The sequence below is a fragment of the Dermacentor variabilis genome, chromosome 6, assembly GCF_050947875.1.
Source record: "Dermacentor variabilis isolate Ectoservices chromosome 6, ASM5094787v1, whole genome shotgun sequence".
Classification (NCBI taxonomy): domain Eukaryota; kingdom Metazoa; phylum Arthropoda; class Arachnida; order Ixodida; family Ixodidae; genus Dermacentor; species Dermacentor variabilis.
In genome coordinates, this window is record NC_134573.1 from 73,901,468 (window position 1) to 73,923,631 (window position 22,164).

The window sequence follows — 22,164 nt, forward strand, 5'->3', positions numbered from 1 at the left end:
AGGACTTTACTGAAGACCTGGGATGGCGGACAGTGTCCAACCGAAAATCTAGAACTACGACGAGGCATGGATTAGGTGATGGCGGTTCGCCAAGTGAGATGCCTGAACGACGGGGCGCAGGTGAACGGCGCGGAGGCTCGGCAATCAAGAATCGCATTGTGAAGGCGTCGCGCATGCCACCGATGCCACAAGAACACATCAAAATAGTCATTCGCCCACGGGGTGGACTGAATTTGGAGAAAGTTAGCTCTACAGCGGTGGGCAAGGCAATCGTAGAGGCGGCAGGCCTCGGTATTGAACAGATTCGGGAAGATGTTATTTGCCCGAACTTTATGCAAAATATCTTGGTGGCTAGTACGCCAGAAAGGAGCAACGCTGAACGATATGTGAGACTCAGGTCAATCAGAGTGGCAGACAGGGATTTTGAGGTCAGTGCGTACGAGACGGCCCCACACACTACGTGTAAGGGGGTCATTCGCAATGTAGACATTATGGATGGCCCCGCGACACTTGAGCGGAACATTGTTAATGATCGCAATCCGCTGGCTATGGCGGCCAAACGCATCAAAAACACAGGATCAGTCATCATTGTTTTCGATGGGTTAAAGGTGCCCAATTTCGTCAGATATGGGCCAACTCTGGTACGGTGCTTCCTGTATCGAAAGCAGTTGGATGTATGTTATGTGTGTGGCAAGCTTGGACATCGGGCGGACGTCTGCCCAGCCCCCGATTGTTTTGAATGCCGAGGATGCGGGGCTCGGAACCCTGAAGAGGATCACAACTGTGTGCCTTGTTGCAAGCTTTGTGGCGGACGACACCTGACCGCGGATAAACAATGCAGACAACGATACCAGCTTCCCTACGTCGTGCGTGTTCGACGACAGGAGAGAGCCAGGGCGGAGCTAACGGCGGAACAAGAGGCAGCCGAGATGGTGCAGCTGGTGAGCGCCCGCCAACGCTCTAAGGGACGCTCGCGCTCTAGGAGCCGCTCCAGGTCGAGGCAGCGGCCATCTTCTGGGACTCGTACGACCAGGAGCCGATCCGTTTCTATGGAGGCGCGGGTGCGCTTTCCTGCAGCTGGTGGCGACGGCGGCGCAGCTGGGAGCCAGACCACCTGGGCTGACAAGGTCAAGGGTGGCATCAGCGCCGGCCGAGCGCCCGAGCAGCGCCAGGAGCATGTGGATGGTAATAAGGATAGGGATAGGATTGCGCAATTGGAGAGAGAGAATCGTAGTTTAAAAGCAGCCATTGACGGGCTTATCAAAGAGATGGCTGTACTTAGGAACGGCTTACCTTCCGGTAACAACGATAGCTTAAGACAGACTGGGAAACATGATGACTCGGTTGAGGTACCAAGGTCTGTGGAGGTCGCAGAACAGAACATGGCGGACGAAGAGACGCCTGCTCCGAAAAAGAGGGCCTTATCCTCGACCGTCCGGATTCAGGGTAAAGTCGGTTCCGAGCTTAAAGCAATGATGGCGACATTGCAAGAAAGTGTAAATCAGATCATTAGTAGACTGGAGCGGATAGAAGAACGGGAAAATATCACGGATCAGAGATTAGGCAAAATTGAAATATATCTAAACGAGACAGTGGTCCCTGTTATGGAGCGGGAGTGCACTCGGCCGCTAGCCCAGCAGGGTAAGTCGCCGAGTGGACTTGAGCTCAAAAATAGTTCACCAAATTTCCGTGGTCAAGATGGCTCTATTAAATAGTTCATTTAGTATTTGGCAGTGGAATTGTAGGGGGTTCAATCATAAGAAGGCGTCTCTGCAGCAGTTTGTTAGAACGCATGGTGTCAAGCCTCAAGTTATCATGTTACAGGAAACACTGACGTCTAACGTGACCTTAACGAATTTCAAAGCGGAAGTTAAGGATAATGAACAGGGCAGAGGACTCGCTACTCTCATTAATAGGAGGTTGGCATACATTAGACATGATCTTCACATGGCAGATTGCAAGATTGAATATATTATGGTGGAAGTAATCTTAGGTCGGCAAAGGTCATGTCAGAGGAGCGTTTACCTGCTTAACCTGTACAGTAGCCCCCGGGACACGAAGCAGAGTTTCAAATCTCTCTTGACCAAGGCAACCAATCTGGCTAAGGATGCACCGTTGCTTATTGGAGGGGACTTCAATGCACCATATCATGTGTGGAAGTATGTTTATAGCACTATTAAGGGGGAGAGACTATGGCAGCAGGCACTAGACTTGAATTTAACTCTGATTACAGACCCCTCGTATCCCACCAGATGTGGCACGTCGACATGTAGAGATTCGACACCTGATCTCACTTTTGTTCGAGGGGTGGTGGATTCGTCCTGGTCCAATTCTAATAAAGATTTTGGTAGCGATCATTACATACTTATGATTACTTTGGCAGTGGCTAATAAAAAGGAGCGCACATTCAGGATGGTTGACTGGGATGCATTTAGGAAAAGAAGAGCGCAGAGAATCGATGATGAAGGAAATGAGTTGACCTTGGAACAGTGGACTAGTCAGCTTAAAAGTGACGTTGAGGCGTCCACTAAAGAGGTTCAGACCGATATTGACACGGAACACATGGATAGTCGCCTGGCACATTTGTTGGAAGCAAAGCAGTCGATGTTAGCGAGATGGAAGGGTCAGAGATTAAATAGAAGGCTTAGAAAGCGTATAGCAATGGTTAATCAGGAAATTGAAGACCATTGTCGGGTACTGTGCAAGCAGCAATGGGATGAAGTGTGCAATTCTATTGATGGTCGCGTTAAGAGGGGAGGCGCATGGAGTTTGCTCAGACATTTACTAGATGAGACAAACACTAAGTCTAATCAGAGGACTGTGATAGGTAAGCTGGTCCATCAGGCGTGTCGGGACTCCACGGAGCAGGAGTTGCTAAAGGATTTGGCTCAGAGATACCTTCCTTTGGAGACCTGGCACGATACACCTGATGGGGTTTTGGAATATAGTGGAGACGAAAATGCAGCTATGGACGCGGAATTTACTGAAAGTGATATCAGGATGGCGCTGCAGAATCTTAATGGTCGATCGGCATCAGGGCCGGATGGCATTACGAATAAAATGCTACGGAATTTAGACGATGGGTCAATTGAGTTCCTTACGCGGCAGATCAATTGCCTATGGAAGGAAGGCTCTTTCCCGGAAGAGTGGAAACTGGCAACTACTGTTCTGATACCCAAACCGGGCAAGGCCATAGGGCTTGAAAATCTCAGACCTATTTCCCTGACGTCGTGTTTGGGAAAAGTCGCTGAGCATGCCATTTTAAATAGGCTAACGCGTTATGTTGAGGGCAATGGGGTCTTTCCGCATTCGATGATAGGATTTCGGCCCGGCCTCTCGACTCAGGATGCTATGATCAGGATTAAGCATCAGATCCTTGACCGGCGAACAAGGGATACTAAGGCACTAATTGGACTTGATGTGGAAAAAGCTTTCGATAAAATCCGACATTCTTTCATTCTACGGGTGCTATCGGACTTGAATATGGGGCAGCGGCTTTTCAATTTTGTCAAGGCTTTCCTTACGGATAGAAAGACATGTCTCAGGTTTGGGGAGATAAAATCGGAAGTCGTTAAATTGGGTTGCTGTGGTACCCCGCAGGGATCCGTACTCTCGCCTATGTTATTCAATCTGGCGATGTCGAAGTTGGCTAATAGACTGGACACTGTCCAGGATATTGGCTATTCTATCTACGCGGATGACATTACTATATGGAGTGTCGGTGGTAGTGATGGAGAGCTTGAGACTAGGCTGCAGCAGGTGGTAACGCTTACGGAGGAGTACCTGGGTCTCATGGGGCTCAAGTGCTCCACTAAAAAGTCGGAGTTGTTGATCTTCAAATCTAAGAAGCTAGGTCGTAGGCCGAGGGGTTGGGTACCGGAAGTTGAGCCTTGCATTAGAATTCATACTAGGGAAGGGTCGGTGATACCCAAAGTTGAAGCAATCAGGGTCCTGGGTTTTGTACTTGAAGCGAACGGATCGAACATTACAACCATTCAGCGTATTACCAAGAAAACGGAGGAGGCCATAAGACTTATAAGACGGATCTCTAATAGGCATAGGGGTTTAGGAGAAGAAGGTGCGATGCGCTTAGTTCACGCATTTATTATGTGTCATTTCTCGTATGTGGCAGCTATGCTAAATTGGAATAGGGGGGAGAAAAATAAATTGGAAGCATTAATCAGAAAAGCCATCAAGGCTGCGCTTGGTCTGCCTATGACTACGTCAAACGATATGTTGTTACGACTGGGTTTGCATAATACTTTAGATGAAATTGCTGAGGCTCAACGTACCGCACAGAGGGAGCGGTTGCTAGGTACACCAGCGGGTAGGTATATCTTACAGTCAATTGAAGAATCGGTGGCTGTGTCGCACGATAGGGCGCCTCTACACGAGTTGAACGTGAACCTTAGGGCAAATATCATGGTTCGTCCATTTCCGCGGAATGTGCACCCCGTGCACAATGTAGGGAGGCGGGTCGCGAGAGCTAGGGCTTTGTTGCGAGAGGCAAAGGATCAGGAGGAGGAGTCTGCGTTTGTTGACGCCGCATGGATTAATGGTAAAAATGCTTATTCGGTGGTGGTAGTAGATGGCAAAGGGAGCGTTAGAAATGCTGCTTCCATTTATACCAAAGACCCGGGGGTTGCTGAACAGGTGGCTATTGCTCTAGCACTACTTGATTCTAGAAGAGTTTTGGTGTTTAGCGACTCGCGATCTGCGATTACAGCCTTCTCGAGAGGACTTGTTGCGGAACCGGCTAACAGACTGCTGCAGGGTAGGGATATCACTTCGCATACCGTTACTTGGTTCCCGGCGCACATGGGGACAGTGGAGGGAGCCCCGCGTAACCTCAACGAGGTGGCGCACAGGGAGGCACGAGGATTAGTGTGCCGTGTACTCCCTGAAGGGGCTGGATCTCCCGCTCCTGAGTACAGGGACCAACTGTTAACCTACAACGAAATCACCAAGCACTATTACTTAGGGCGCAGGGCATTCCCGTTGCCACATCCTAAATTAAGTAGGCCGCAGGCGGTTACATTAAGGCTTCTGCAGACACGGACGTACCCTAACCCGGTCATCATGAATAAAATTAATCCGGACTGCGGGGTTTCAGTCTATTGTAGTAAGTGTGGGGGTTTGCTCGATTTACAACACATGCTGTGGCGCTGCTTGGCGTTGGCCGGTGATGGTTATCGAGGTGAACAGTGGTGGCAGCGAATGCTGCACAGTGAAGTGCTAGCGGACCAACTCAGGGCTGTCCAGAGGGCCCGTGTGATGGCAGAGGGGCTCGGCCTCTCTGTACCGACGTGGGAGCGGCCCGCATCAGTCCCAGACTGATCCCTCAGGACCTCAATAAAGTTCTTCATACCATACCATACAGTTGCTTGTGCTCTTTTCAATGCCAGCAGTCCACGAGGTCCACGGCGCATATGGTGGACCGAGACGAGACTTGCAATGGGGTTCTGTCTTTGACAGGGAACTTGCTTCCATATGGACCAGTGTGAACTTGCTTCCATATGGACCAGTGTACAGTTGCGTGATGCGGGGGGGGTGGGGTGTGCCATTGCGAATGTGCGCTACACCCATTTTAAGATTGTGGCTAGTAACATCTACAATCAATCTGCTTTGTCGGCAGCCATTTCATGCTTACATCTATTCTCGATTACAGGAGAGCCAGTATTTTTTATTGTCACCAGAACAGCCTGAAAATGCTCATACAAAATTCTCCAAAGAGTGCAAGCGCTTCCGAGCTTTTTTAGTCTGTACATTCCAGCTATCTGAAATGAATCCAAGAAAGTAGTGGATGTTAAGGATATGATCATAGAGCTATGGCATATTACTTCGAGGTAGATGAAGTGGTACACGAAGGTGTCCTGTGTATTCTATTTCAGTGATAACATCATAGTGAACTGTTGGATAGGAGAGATGCCGCGCTAGTGCGGCCAGCATCAAGTGCAATCAAAACGTGGCTTTGCTGTTGTTCAAAGCAGATATTGCATTCACCCTACAGCAGAAAGGAAACGAAGCAACACCTTCGAGAAGGCAGTCCCCAAACAGCGAAAAAAAAAAAAAAGGTTGGAGGACACTTAAGCTGCGCCTTTAAGAGTGGAACACGATAGCATTAAAAGATCCCTGGCTGCTTCTCACGCTTCCGGGCAACTGCAGCTTATGCTTCTGTAATGTTTCCCTTGAAATGCCGGTGGCAAACGCTATGCGCGAATAATAATAATAATAATATTTGGGGTTTTACGTGCCAAAACCACTTTCTGATTATGAGGCACGCCGTAGTGGAGGACTCCGGAAATTTTGACCACCTGGGGTTCTTTAACGTGCACCTAAATCTAAGCACACGGGTGTTTTCGCGTTTCGCCCCGCTATGCGCGAAGGCGAGCTTTCTGGGGCATGCCACTCCTAAGACATACCTGAAATGGCAGCTGGAAAAGGGGTTTGTGTTTGAGTTTCCGCGCAACAGAATGATGTTTTCTCGCATATTCAAATTACAATCCAACGCTATCATGTCTCAAAGTTGTGTGCAAGCCATACTTTATGAAATTTTGACACATTATACTTTGAGAATTTTAATTAGTTCAGTAACGCCTATATGCCACGTGGAGGGCCTGCACGAATCAGGATGCATGGTTCGGGATAAATTTTCTCATATGGAAAAGGTCGCCAACACCACTGCTGGATTTTCAGCGACACGGTGCCCTGAACGCTATGGCTGTTAATACCATTGTGAATCAGTTCCAGGCTAACAGCACATGTGCCATGCACAAAAAAAAATAAATAAAAGTAGATGCACGTGGGCACTTCCCAAAATTTTTTTACAAGAAAGGCAGAGGAAAAACCATCGCTGCTAAGGCATCAGATGAGTAATGTGTAAAACATGCAATATAAAGCTTAATTTTACACCCGACAACGATTACATTGTAACGTAGATTGGAGACAAGAGTCTTGCAAGATATACGCTTCTCTTTAATGGCGGGCCAGAACAAGAGCGTGCAGCTTACGTACTTCATCGTCTTTAGTGGCACCGACCTTTGCGTGCGCCGTCCTGCGGTGCGGGAGCCCCACATCTTTGTGTCAATTGCCTCCCATGAGAAGAGCGACCGTCTCTGTTCAAAAAGCTCTTTCAGCTACATAAGAAATGGAGCTCCTCAGGTGCATCTCAGCATTCAGGTATGCGTATAGTAGGGTTTCATGCGCACTACACGAACAACTTCAGCGGGAGGACGACGACGTAGTGAACTGGGCTCAGAACTGCAGGGGACCACTTCGTAGGTCACGTCACTGAGGCGGTGTGTAACCTTGTAGGGACCAAAATACGAGCGGATCAACTTTTCTGAGAGTCCATGGTGGCGGACGGGCGTCCAGACCCACACGCAGCCGCCGGTATTGTAATGGATGTCGCAACGACCCTGGTTGTATCGAAGGGTGGCGGTATGCTGTTGGCTCCGGATACGATGCCGAGCAAGCTGGCGTGCCTCTTCGGCTCTTTGTACGAACTCTTCTACGTGTTCGCTGGTCGGGCTATTATCAGCCATAGGTAGCATGGCGTCAAGTGTTGACCTGACGTGGCGCCTACACAAGTTCGAACAGCGTAAGCTATGTAGTCTCCTGTACAGCAGCGTTATACCCGAAAGTCGCATAGGGTAAGATCGTGTCCCACGTCTTGTGCTCTTCGTCGACATACGTGGAGAGCATATCAGCCAGTGTTCTGTTCAGACGTTCCATTAATCCATTGGTTTGAGGGTGATATGCAGTGTTCTTGCGGTGAGAGCTATGCGTCAGCTGGAGAACATCCTGCATAAGTTCCGCTGTAAATGCTGTAACGTGGTCAGTGATGAGAACAGACGGTGCACCATGTCGTAGGACGATGCGGCGTACAAAGAACTTGGCCACTTCATATAAATTTACTTGCGAAATAGCTTCGGTTTCGGCGTACCGGGTTAAGTAGTCGGTAGCGACGACTATCCATCTGTTGCGCGAAGAGGTCACTGGGAATGGCCCAAGTAGATCCATTCCTATTTGTTGGAACGGTGCTTGAGGAAGGTCCACAGGATGGAGAAAGCCAGTCGGTTTAACTGGTGCTTTCTTGCGGCACTGACAATCATGGCAGGTCTTCATGTACCGTTGCACAGAAGAATATGGCCGGGGCCAGTAATATTTGTCGTATCCTTGCCTAAAGTCTTGGCGAATCCCAGGTGTCCCGCGCATGGCTCATGATGGCAGGCTCGCAAAATGTTGTGGCGTAGCGCCGACGGCACGACAAGGAGGTACGTATTGGGGCCGCTTCCGCAGTTTTTCCTGTAAACGACGTTGTTGTGCAAGTAGTATGATGATAAGCCGCACATGAGCAAGCAGGGTAAAACACCTTCAACTCCTTGGAGGTGTTTGATCCACGGCAGCAGCTCAGCGTCAGCGTGCTGGTGCTCAACCATCTTTATGGCGTCGATAACGGCGACAAATGGCAAGTCATGGTCAGGGTCCAATGAAGTCGTAGGGAGTGGTGCACGTGACAAACAGTCGGCGTCACTGTGCTTCCTGCCAGATCGGTAGACAACTGTAATATCATACTCTTGTAAGTGAGGGCTCCAATGGTCTAGTTTGCCTGAAGGATCCTTGAGGTTGGCAAGCCAGCACAGGGCGTGGTTGATCGCTCACAGCGTTAAAGGGTCTACCGTACAAGTAGGGTCGGAATTTACCAATTGCCCACACAACCGTTAAGCATTCTTTTTCAGTGGTTGAGTAGTTTTTCTCAAGACTTGGTGAGACTGCGGCTTGCATAAGCAACGGGTCGTTCCGCACCAGCTTGCCACTGCACAAGCACCGAGACTCTCATTGCTGGCATCAGTATGGATTTCAGTGTCAGCGTCTTCGTTGAAATGAGCAAGTATCGGGGCCTCTTGCAAACGCTTGCGCATTTCATTGAACGATTGCTGCTGCTCGTCCGCCCAAATGAAAGGCGCATCATCGCATGTAAGCCCTGTTAGAGGCTCAGCAATTCTCGAGAAGCCCTTGACGAAGCGCCCATAATATGCGCACAAACTAAGGAAGCGTTGGACAGCCTTCTTGTCTGTGAGTGGTGAAAACTCAGCGACGGCAGCTAACTTGTCGGGGTCTGGTCGGACGCCTTGAGGACCAACGACATGGCCAAAAAATTTGAGCTCTTGGAACCCGAAGTAGCGTTTTTCAGGCTTGATGGTGAGGCTGGCAGTATGGATCGCAGGACACCCTCGAGTCATGCGAGATGTTCGTCAAACGTGCTCGAGAACACAACGACATTGTTTAAGTATACGACGCAGGTTTGCCATTTGAGTTCAGCAAGCACGGTATCCATCGTCCGCTGAAAGGTGGCAGGTGCGGAACAGAGACCGAAGGGGAGAATTTTTGAACTCATACAGCCTATCAGGCGTCACAAATGCTGTTTTTTCACGATCCTGTTCATCAACTTCGATTAGCCAATATCCTGATTTAAGATCCAACAAAGAAAGAAACTTGGCATGTTGTAGACGATCCGATGCGTCGTCGATGCGTGGCAATGAATAAACATCACGCTTGGTGACACGGTTCAACTTTCTGTAATCTTCACAGAAGCATAGTGTGTTGTCTTTCTTTCTAACACTACAGGGGAGGCCCACGGGCTGGTGGATGGCTGGATCACGTCGTCTTGGAGCATCTCTGTAAGGATGCTGACGGACAGGACATGCAGACTCGTCCGTAATAATGCGGTGTTTTGTGATACACTTGCGCCGCACTTTGGATGACGTTGAAAAACAGTCCACAAATTCATTCGCGAGACTCAGTAGACGGTCTTTCTGATGGTCTGGCAGAGCGGCGTTAACGTGAATCCGTTCTTTTAGGCTGGGGAACCCAGACTGCTGAGACGATGCGGTTTCCAATGTGGAAATGTCAGTAACGTTAGTGATTTCGTGAAGAAATGAGCTCAGTTCGGCCATGTTGTTCCTCGCGGTACATGCCGATAATCGTTGCTAAAGTTTGTTAGCAAAACGACTGAACATTTGTTTTGCACCTGAAGAAGCCCTCTGGCTATACAAATGTGGCGCTCAAGAAGCAGGGGCATGTTTGCCTCAGCAATTGCTTCGGCGGCGTCCTCCATGTCGCATTGGACAAGGGTAAGCATGCTGCTCTTGGGTCGCAACGTGATGTGATCGTCAGTTACGTGAAGCGCGATGTCACGGTCGTTGTCATTACTGTTCGCTATGGCTTGCGTAGTAGTGAAGCTGACTCTAGACTCTTGCAGGTCGATGATGGACCGTTCGCCTGAAGGAAATCCATGCCGAGTATAAGGTCCTTTGAACATTCAGGAAGACTGACGAAGTCGCCGATGTACGTGAAGCCCCGAATGTTGACTCGTGCCGTGCACCGGACCATTGGAGTTATGAGATGACCTCCTGCAGTACGAATCTGAGTTTCGGTCCATTGCGTCGAAACTTTGTTCAGTATACGCGCGAGATTCTGGCTCATAACAGATGTGTCCGCACCCGTTTCGATTAACGCCATGACCTCGTGGTCATCTGTGGTAACTGGTACGGAACTACACTGCTTTCTTTGCGTCTCAATTACGTCATATCGCGGTCCTTGCAGTGGAGGATCTTCAGCGTTCGCAACATCAGCGACCTCTTCCTCCGCAGGTCGTTGGACTCGGTTTTCCCGGGAGGCTGGGCTGAGTGAGCGACATCTCGTTGCTCTCAGCTTGAATAGGGGGCTGGAAGACCTGTTTCGAGCGGGTGACGGTGACCGGGGTTCACGGAATCGTGGGGCAAAGCAAACGAGGTATGCGTCAATCTCCAGGGCGCATTCACCATTGCACGGGCACGGCGCATTCAGTGAAAATTCACGGAGCCCAGCTCATTGGTAGGAACACGCCCTGTAGAGGTGATCGGCTTCACCGCAATGAAAACACAAGGGCCTCCGGTCTGCGGAGCGCCATACGTCGCTCTTGTGGGGTGGGTGTGTTTCAGCCATGAATGGCGTGCAACGAGGCGAGTGTCTTGTTCAACGGCGCGCACACCAAGAAGGTCCAGGACGTCGCTCACATCGCGAAAAATCGGGGACAACGAACTTCGTGCAGCTTCTGTATACGACATGCGAGGTTGTGGCTGCCGTACCTTGTGCTGTGGTGTCTCGCTTCGCTCTGGGACTTGGACTGCCTGCCTGATTTCCTCCCGGACGACCTCAGACAGAGCAGGTCGCTGTACCGATGCTGGAGCCACCTGAAGCTTTTGAAGCTCCTCTCGAACGATAAGCCTAAGGAGCTCCCACAAGGGATTAATATTGTCCAGGGATATAGCGAGAGAATCACGCGATAGGGTCGACACGTCGCGGTTCTGCCTTGTTCGCTGCTGCAGTGCCTTTTCCATCGATACGGCTTCCGCGAGAAACTCTGCAACAATATTTGGTGGGTTGCGTATTAGGGCACCGAATAACTCTTGCTCGACACTGCGTATCAAATTCCTTAGCTTCTTTTCTTCTGGCATGGACGGATCTGCGTGTCGGAAAAGTCGGCACATACCTTTGAGAAACATTGCGACGCTTTCGTTCGGCCTCTGTACTCTCGCCTGCATTGCAGATTCAGCTCGCTCCTTGCGATCGAAGCTGGCGTATGTGCTGATTAGCTGCCGTCGGAATTCGTCCCATGTCGATAGGGCCCTGCCTCACGGTTCTCAAACCAGGTCCGTGCATAGTCCTCGAGGGCAAAGTAGGTGTTGCGTAGTTTGCGCTCTGTAGTCCAGACGTTGAATTCTGCGACACGCTCAAAGTGATCGAGCCAGTCCTCTACATCCTCAAAGGTGTCCCCATGGAAGGACGTGGGGATTCGTGGCTGGTTGAGGACGACCTCGGTCGGGGCGGCCGATGAAGAAGGTGGAACCAATGTATTCATCCTTCTGACTTGATTGCGTAGAGGCTCGTGCTCAGGTGGCAGTCCTTGAAGTCGACAGCTTTCCGTACCTGCACGGGAGTCAGCTTGACCGGACTTCGTACTGGGCTTGTAGACGGCGTTCGATCTGCGAGTGGTAGCACGTACCCCACACCTCCGCCGAAAAATGTAACGTAGATTGGAGACAGAGTCTTGCAAAATGTATGCTTCTCTTTAATGGTGGGGCAGAACAAGAGCGTGCAGCTTACGCACTTTATTATCTTTCTTGAAGCCGACCTTTGCGCGCGCTGTTCTGCAGTGCAGGAGCCCCACACCTTTGTGTCAATATGCACAAATTGCACGCAGAATTGACGTCGAATTGGGGTGAAGGTCGCTTTCCGAGTTCTGCCTGGTGTTGTCTACAGGCAACAAACGCATTGTTGAAGAAGCTTACACAAACATTTTTCGTTGTCCTTCATTGTCTTTAGTCTCTGTGTATTTTCTACATATCCACCAAACCTAAATGTTTTCCTTAGGGTTTTTCATGTTTCATCCCTAACAGTTAGTGCCCATTACAGTGTTGAAGATGTTTGCATGTTTTTTTCTTCTACGCACAGCACTTAAAGAAGAGCCATCCTGTCAGCCACCTAGGTCTACTCCTTTTGCTCAACTACATTTTTTAGCCCAATGATGAGAAAGACTTCTCTAGCGTACCTGAAGGTCATGAAGAAGTAGAACACGATTACCGGCTGCGCGAGATATTTGAAGACATACTAATGATTTTTTTTTCAGACAAGATTCAAAACATGTTACAAATTTATTAGCTTTCTTTTACCATTTTTTATAAGGCTATTGAGTAAAACTATCTTCATCCTCAATTACTGACTGAATTCATCTTTGATAGCAGCAACATTCTTGTATCATATAGCGTGTGTTGATGTTGGGCAGTCCTTCCACAATAACAGCCTTTAGGGAGTTTTTATCTATGTGTAGCTGTTCGTTATTCTCCTTCCCAGTAACCCCCACCATACATAGTGGCATGCAGATTGAAGTATTTGGAACTAGGGATACTACATCGAGGTTGATGTGGCTTCAGAAATTTACCACCGGACACTCGCGAGCCATGCAGATGTTGTGGAAGCAAATAAATTATATAGGGTGGTGCCTAATGACATTGTGCCCAAAAAGCTTTACTATGTCACCTGGGGCTGCTTGGCTAAGGCCATAATTGGCTTTTGAGGGTTCTCACTCGTATCACCCCCTACCTCCTGGAGGAACTCAACCACTTGAATGGCACCTTGCCACAGGCATCAGTTATTTTTTGTCACAGATGATAATTAGACACGATTGCTTGTCTCACCCTGAAAACAATGTGGTTCGTGACATTTCGAGAAGGTGGTGATCTCCAAGTTACTGTGGTCAGTGTGTAAGGCAACTAGCACAACATAAAGTTCCATCTCGTGCATCAGGCAGAATGCTGCTATTTCCAAATAAATTTGCTAAATAGGTCACAGAGGTGATTGTGAAGCTGAAGTCGAGTGCTTAGACAGATTGAGAATGTTAATGGTTGTGGAGATTCAAAGCCGCATCCTCAAATACTTTGCGCAGCTTGCATGACAATGTTGAAACTGGAGCCTGTGTCCTGTGCACTAATATTTCACTGTTTTGTATGGCTGCTTTTATAGAAGACGAAAGCCAAACTTCTCCAGGTTTAAGACTGGTTTTACGACAGCTATGACAGAGCCAACTCCTTGGTGCATGCTTATGGTGACGAAGCCATCAGGAGCACTCCACACTTTTATGGATTACACAAAAACTGAACAAGCAAGCCCTATGAGCCAATTCCTGCAGTAGACCATACCCTTCAGATACTACAAGTCACAGCTTGGTGTATGAAAAATTGATGCCCAAATTCAGGGTTTTGGCAAATCCCTCAAAATTACAGAAAGTTCTTGACCACCTTTACAGCACCGTTCCGTTGGTTTCGCTTTAACTGCTCATGCGATTTGGTATCTGGTGTGCCCCAGATCAAACACAATGGTATATGAATGATATTCATCCAGAACTTATATGTGTTGCTTGTCATATGGTAGAGGTTATCAGTTGGTGCTCAACTAAACATGAACACAACGAACTCTGCAGTACATTTGAGGGCACCCACTGTGCAAGAGCTGCCATCCACAAAGAGAAATGTAAGTTTGGCATCACAATAACATCCTACTTGGGGCACATGAACGAAAACAAGCTCAAAGCTGTCACAGACATGCCAAGACCATCCTCCAGAAATACTGCTGCTAATGGGCATGACCACCTATCTAGGTTTATTCGCTCCTAACATGCAAACACTACACCCATTGTCCAGCATGCTGTTTTCAAAGCATGGTTTGTCTGGAACCCACACAGGTTCCAGAATTCTCAAAATGGAAAGAAATACTTTCTTCAGATCCAGTGCTTGGCTGGTGCTCCTCAAAATGAGAGACCAGCTGCTAATCACAGCTGATGCTTTGTGCTGTGGTCTAGTTGCAGTGCTCAGCCAAAAGCAAGACGATGGGCAACATGTTACTAGATACGCCTCAAGATATTTTGCAGAGACAGAATGCCTGGCTATGCCCAGATATAGAAAGAAGTGCTTTCTTTCTTGCAAGCTCGAGATAAATTCTATAAATGGGGCAACAATCTGTTTCCCAATCTATAAAATGAGCACATGATTGATGCATTACGAGGCATAATGTACATCTTAGGCAAAGACTTTCCCGCAGCTGATACACTGTGAAGTTCTCATGTGAAGGAGAATAACAGGCACCACAAGGGCCTACCAAGATTGAAGGCTATGCATGCTGCCTCTCCCCACCTTCTTTACAACAATTGAAGAAAGAACAAGTGCTAGATTAATGCTGCTGCCAACTTTGCATTTTCACTTGAAAGAGCTGGACAAGGTGTTGCAAACTCTGAAAGAATTCTGGCTTTACAAGGACAATGTAGTCCAAGACATGTTGATATTTTGGCAATAAAACCATCGCGCCCAAGAAGCTACAGGAGCTTACCCACCCAGCACTTCTCACTTGAAGGCCACTTTGAAATCAAAAAATGCCTATCAAGATGACAAAGTGCTGCATCATAAATACATACAAACAGCAAATGTCTTCCAAGTCATGTCGTACATGCTAGTACCACAGGGCTAAGAGAAGGGTGACACTCCTGCAATTGGGATTCCGAGAAAAGCTGTTACAGAAGTTCACTATGGACATATTTTCTATTGGAGGGGTGTGGTGGCTCATCGTCACAAAATACTAGTAAGGGTATCCTGAGCTAGTACTGGCTAGTTTGACAGGACCTGTGGTTGCGACTCAATGTCTCTTTGTTTTCACAAGGCGTGCAATAGTGTAGTGGTCGTGAACCGCAACAAACTGTAGCTTCCAAAAGGGCGCAGCTCGCTGTTTGCAGAATTCATAAGAATTCCAACAAATGGCGTGCAGTCCACGCTACCAACAGCGCAATGATCTCACAGAAGCCACCATAAGCTTATCCAAGAACTCCCTTGAGACGTCAGGTGATGCCTACAAGACACACGATTATAGACTGAGCCTTCTGAAAAATAGCTCCTCGCTAGTGCAAATGCTTACGAGCCAAAGGCTTAGGACTACACTTCCAGCTACTGCAAACAGCTTCTTTCCACAACTCCCGGACCCGAGGAAAATGAAAGTGCATGAGCAAAAGTGCAAGCAGAAACAGAAAACTTACTCTGATGTTGGGCATGGCATACAAGATCTACCCAATTTGTATCCAGACATTAATGTCCGAGTAGTTGACCTGGAAAATGCAGGCACACTTCAGCAGCCAGGAGATAAGCCCAGGTGATAGTGGATAGACACAGACAAAAAGACCATTCATCTCAAACAGGACACAACGAGTGCCACTGCCTCTGGCTGCATAATCAAGGGTTCGATGAAAGTTCGGCTGGTCAGGCATGGAAACGAAAAAAAAAAAAAAAAACGTGATCTAAGAAATAATAGTCACACGACTATTATTTGCCGAGCATGCGCAGGAACATAGTCACAAGATTGACTGGGACAATGCCACTGTTGTTGCCAAAGAAAAGAACATGTCATCCTGGCGGCTGCTAGAATTGCTAATCGTTCAATTGACGCCAGCTACGATGAACCGGACACCAGGGACTATGCCTGCCATTTACACATGTTCATTACGTCACATGCTGGCTACATAAGTGACGACGATTTCCTGTCCTACTCAGTGAACAAGGAACCCGTGTGTAGTTCCAAAACGTCGGGTTATACATCAGACTTGGTCAGTGACCGCCCTTCATGCCTCTGGCTAGGGGAGACTAACACAAGCAGCCACACGACTGTACCGAAGAGGTTCCGTTTTGTAGAGATCCTGGGCATCAACACCATAGAAGTGGACAATGCATAACACCAGCTAAGCAGTAAGCAACATGACCCTTTTTATACAGGGAAGGATGTGCTACAAAGATGCTTGTACTACTGTAACGCTAATGTGCATGCTTGTAGAAAATGATCACAATAAAAAACTCACCTCTTGCCTTGTGCTCAATGTTGAGGCTACCATTCTGAATCACAATTACTTTATCCCACCTAGCTAACAGTTTGTCAAATCTCAACGAGGTTTTAATAAGACTCGTGTCTCAACTACCCGAAACGCCAGTCTGTGTAGTAGTGTTACACAGTGTTGGGTTCAAATCTGCCACAATCATGAATCCGAATGAACTTGCCCACATTTCAGTTATTCTGCAAAAGTATTTGGGATCACTTCGTTGCTTCTATATGCACTGCGGCAATCACAGCTGTGAAACACATTTAGGTCGTACTGAAGATGTCAAAGACCATGTAACATATGTGCTGAAAGGAGCAATGACAACTTACGACATTGACAGATGCCATTCAGATGAGTGTTGCTGTGCCAGTCGAAATTGCTGCTTTGACAATGGCTAAACTTGAGACAGAATACCATGAGGCAAAGTGAAAAGAGAACAAAGGTGCATTTTTCAGCTACATCACCTCATTGCTCCAATGCCCATGCATTTGATAATTCATTCAAACAATGCGACGGCCTAGGCAAAGCCACGTTTGGATGAACCAATGTCTGCTTTTAAACATCACAAAATTCCACTTTTTCACGCACTAACGAACAATTGGCAGGTTTGAGGATTTACGAGTGTCAAGAAATAGTGAATCTGTCATTCATGTGTTTACACTTTGTCTCATTATCTTCGTATGATCAAGTGTATGCTTGAAAGCGCAGACACTACACTGCTGGCCTGCTAGCTAAACGCACTTTCAAGTGGCAGCTGGTGATAGAAATCTTCGAGCATTTGTCTATAAAAACGCTCGCGTAGATTTCGCGGTATGCTCATGCGCTTTCAGTGCAACGCACTGCGTGACACCTGCCTGTCAGACCGAGCAGGAGAGCGCCAAGGGACGAAACACCAAATTGTTCATTTGGCACTGTAAATACGTATGTCTCTATTATAGCGTGCCTGTATACACACTTCGACGACGGCAATGATGCCACCGCTTGCAAAGTCGGCCAATTTAAAGAATGTGTCACAGCGTTCGCTTTCCATGTGTACAATCTAACACGGCGAGTCTCTTTTTTCATGCGGAAGCAGCCTTCTGGATCTAAAAACATTGATATCGCGAGCGCAACAGAACAAACGGGCGGTAGTGCGCATGAGGTTAAAATCGTAGTCCGCAAAATATGGGCTATAAATAACGGCTCAAACACGTTACAGATGGGTGTCAATTTAAGGCGTGCAGTGCATTTAAAGCGTACTTTTAGCGAGAACTTCAGGCGGCGTGAAAAATGATGCCTAAGCATGCATAAATAACAAAAAAATTATGTACGTCCCAGATGAGTTGAAAGTGGTCGCGAACAGCTACCTTACCTGTCTATGTGAATGACAGGTGCAGCCTCTGAGCTTCTATACGATTCATATTCGGTATTCTATTGGGTACAAGAAAGAGTTATTACGAGGAAATATAAGGAACAGCTGGGGATAACCAAAAAAGCTGAGATGTACCATTGAAGCTCCCATGCTACGCTCACATCCAATTGACAGGAAGCCGCCATGGCACATTTTGACTGCCGGAAATAGGTGGCGCTTAGAGCCTTAGAATTAGTTACATAAAGAAATGTTGAAACAGTTTTTCGTTTAAAATATTCTACGTGTTGCTTATTTTAATTGCCACTTTTCGTTTTCATCCCTTGTCTAGAGAATCGCCAACAAAAAGCACAATTTACAAACTGTTGGGAACCGAAACCGAAACCAGGGCGACGCACTCTTTGCGGGTACAGTTTTATTAACCTTGATCAATGCCTTGATGATAGTGCGCCGAAGCCAGCACATGCGTGCAAAGGCGATGGATGCTACGTTCATGAGAACAATATCTCGACATCGGTCAATGCTGCATAACATAAGCTTGCAGCTGTAGTTTTCACACATTTTTTACACATGGTATGCTTCGGTTCTTTTCGGATTTACTCTCCGACACATTTTAAACTGTGCCACTACGCACATGCCAACATTTCGTCACAATTTCTTTAAAGCGGCATTTAGTTCATCGAGTACACCGACAAAACATGCGTGGAAACGCTTTCGAGCACCTGTCTCAGCAATCCCGCCTCCCTCCGCTCCCGCCCCCCCCCCCTTTTTTTCCCTATACCGCCGCTAATTAATGCACGTATGAGTTAACCTCCACATACAAATCACTCGTGGCGTGTCCCTTCACTCCGAATTAAGTCTGTGCTGTAAACTTACGTACGTACGTGTACAGTGCTATACATCGCGGCTAGTAGCGTCGCAATCCCGTGTTTCTCTAGGTTTAACGCCCGTTCAATACCTATGTAGAATCCAACAATCGGTTTGCTCTGGCGCAGTTAGAAGACGATCGTCGTCGTGGTCTTTGCACACCACAAACGCGCCACGCACACACACACACACAACTAGATTGCGCAAAACGCGCTGTTCCACGTTGCATCGCTTCGTTCGTGGTCGTGCTGTTTGCGCGAACGAACGCGTCATACACGCAACTCGATTGCTGTTTGCGCACGCTAAAACGCGATGTTCCATCTTCGTTCGTGGTCGTGCTATTTGCGCATACACATTCGTCACACGCGCAACTAAATTGCTCTTTGCACACACCAAGCGCGTCACACACACACAACTTCAATTGCCGTAAAACGCGCCGTTCCACCTTATATCGCTTCGTTCGTGCTGCTCGCGTGCACGCACAATGAACCGCCTACTCTGCTACTCCGGCGAGTTGACACAAACAATACTACCACTGATACATGCTGATACTACCACATACTATCTGCGCTATGGGTATATTTCTATGGGCCCCGCGCGAGCGAGCGCATGGGGACTAGGGCGTTTCAGGAGCTAGGTGCGTTTTTTACACGACACCTAGGGACCTACGCTCCCCTAGGGCGAAAAGTTACCTAGATATATAGTTCCCGTTGGTGCCGCGGGGGCGGCGCTGCAGTCGACCGGCTGCACAGGCGAGCGAATGTAAATGCGCACCCGCGCTAGGCCGGAACCTTACGGTGACGCCGCTAGATGGCGCAGCCTGTGCAGTCGGAAGCGCGAGAGTACATGTCCTGGCTGCATACATGTTTCGGCGTTGGCAATACTGTTGCTGCATTGCTTCTGTGATAATCGCAATAACGTGCACATTATTTCTGCGATGAGTCCTCTGAATTATTTTCTTTTTAAAACACCAAAGCTTCCCCCTATATAAGGCCAAATTTTTTTCAGTCGCATTAACTACTGTCGTGTTGTTTGGTGCAGTATGACTTACTACTATTACTACGTTACATAGAATACAAAAAAATTGTACTGAGAGCATTCTGAAAGTTCCCCACAATGTGCGTACACGCCTCATTTTTGAAAGGGATGTTTACTTCCTAAACGTAATATTTAGGTCTCAATACTAATTCAACGGTATAAGACTTCTGTTCAAGAAATAGTAACATTTTAAACATTACCTTGAGCTTATAACTCAGGGAGGGGAAACTAAGTACACGTATTGCGAAGCCTGCGAGGTACGACGGGCAAAGACTAAGTACACATATTAAATGTAGTGGTTTGGCTTGCGGTCTGTTCTGAACAAAATCTACGTTGTCTAACATTTTTTATTGTTCTTTCTTTTTCTCCTGCTTCGGCAAAAAGGAAAAACTGCATATTTTGTCACCATGCATTACTTGAATTGCAGGATGTATCGCGTGACACATTTTTAACTTCATTTATGTAAGAATGTTCCAAGGGATTGGATTGTTATTTATGTTTGGTTGTGTTTTTAAATTTCGGTTCACTTCGATCATTTCAAACGCTTATTCTATATGTGATTTTTTTCGCCATATCATTCTATATATGTGCATTACGTAACACAACTACTTGTTGAGAAAACGATGGATGCATTGAATATCTATAACACCTCACCCTATGTTCTCGCACTGTCTGTCTAAAAAGGCTGCGGACATCGTCAAGCAATACAAAAGCTTATTGCCCACGCTCATCAACATGTTTGAGTTGAAATAAACTAAGTTTAATTGAAAATTAAACTGAATTTAGGTCACTGGGTATGTTGCCCGAACAAGCAGCCTAATACTCCACTGTTGCATCATCGTTATCTCTACTGATGACGAATTTTTCATCACCAACTTACATATGTGCCACTACTTCAAGGCTAATTGCATTAGTGTAAACAATCCCCAAAGGATGAGTTCTGCCTTAGTTTCTTGCGTCTGCCCATCACGCTTTGTAAACCACTTCGGCTGTTAGCAGTGTTATCGTACCAATGTTCCTGGGAATAAAATGGAATTGGAGCTTGGGGCAAAAGTAGTGTCCAAGCTTTGCTCGGCATCGGTGAAATGGGACAAGGGAGCGGCAAACACGCAGACACAGATGTTGCCTTGGCGATTAACCCGGATTCAGACTGTAGAGCACTAGAAACATTATATTGTAGTGTCCTTGTGAACAAGAACTCTGCCCCACATTCGCAGCTGTAGAACAACCAGCTATAAAGACAAATGAAAACGTTCATGAAGTTTAATTGTAAAATATTCGATAGTTTCATAAATCTGAATGGCAGTGCGGCGGGTAGGCTTGAAAACTGAAGCTCTGAAAAACCGGTTAATGACAAGTCCTGCCCTCTTTCGAAATTAGTTAATGCTAGACCTGGCGCGAAATGAAACGTAAATATTTTGCTGCCGTTACGACAACCATAAACAAACTCTAAAATAATTCACGCAGAAATTCATCTGGTAGTTGTCTAAGTATGTGTAAGCATTGTGCCACTTTCTCACCTCCACGCAGCCCGGTGTCAATATCAAACTTATGAAACTTGACCCGACCAGCATAAACAGCTATCAACCCTCATCGGTCGTTGTCAACCTTATGGAACATGATCCGACCATTGTCAACCCTTATCGGTCCTTATCAACATGGATGTCCAGCGAATCTAATACAAACCAACCACAACAATTTCTCAAAAGACTATGCAATGCTTTATTTGTAGTTCGGACGCTTGTTTTGAGCTTTTTCTTTATTGAAACGTATGTTATTCTGTGTGTTGTATGGGTGATTTCGATGAATGTGTGCACTGTTCACTTCACTTTGCTGAGCGCTTGTAGCCTCCTCTTATGCAGGTATGAGCTGTTGCATTTTTTACTTGCTTGCGGGGGTATAAATCATTGTTCAGGGGGTATGAACCATTGCATTCGCCATACGTGATGGACGGACAAACTTCTTATTGGGAATGAATAGAAATGCTCACGCATTTAGGATGGAGCATTTCATCATAATATCGTAAATATTGGCATGAATTTGTCGCCACGCAGAGGCTGGTGACGCTCGCGCTCTTGACGGCCGGTAGCGGGATCCCTTCATTTCCACAGCTGTGCTATGACGTGCTAGTAGGCAAAGCAAGCGACTCCGCTTCAGGCAAACTGCGCAGGAATCTGGCCAAGCTGAAGAGTGCAAATGAGACACGCACAACATTGTATGTGTCTTCTTTGTTTTCCACTTCGTCTTCGTCAGATTCCTACGTTGTTACCTTGAAACACAGGCGAAATTTGAAAAAAGTGACTCGACGCGCTGCCGTGCAAGTGCCCGCCATGGTCAGGCTTGCTGCTGCTCACTACACACAGAGATAAACCGCGAGCCCTAGCCGTTGAGTTTGGCTCGCGCCCTGATCACACGCATATACGTCGCTTACGCAAGAGACGTTTGTTATTCTTCTTTT

The 22,164-nt window shown here is 47.3% G+C and overlaps 1 long non-coding RNA gene across 1 annotated transcript; it reads right to left on the minus strand.

The window, feature by feature from the left end:
- Positions 1–5,655: 5,655 nt before the first annotated feature.
- Positions 5,656–18,049, minus strand: LOC142584861 (uncharacterized). Its single transcript, XR_012828950.1, has 4 exons — positions 17,805–18,049; positions 16,783–16,852; positions 15,623–15,691; positions 5,656–5,777 (listed from the first exon to the last, which is right to left on the minus strand). It is a non-coding gene; the product is annotated as an uncharacterized LOC142584861 (long non-coding RNA).
- Between the last annotated feature and the right edge of the window lie 4,115 nt (positions 18,050–22,164).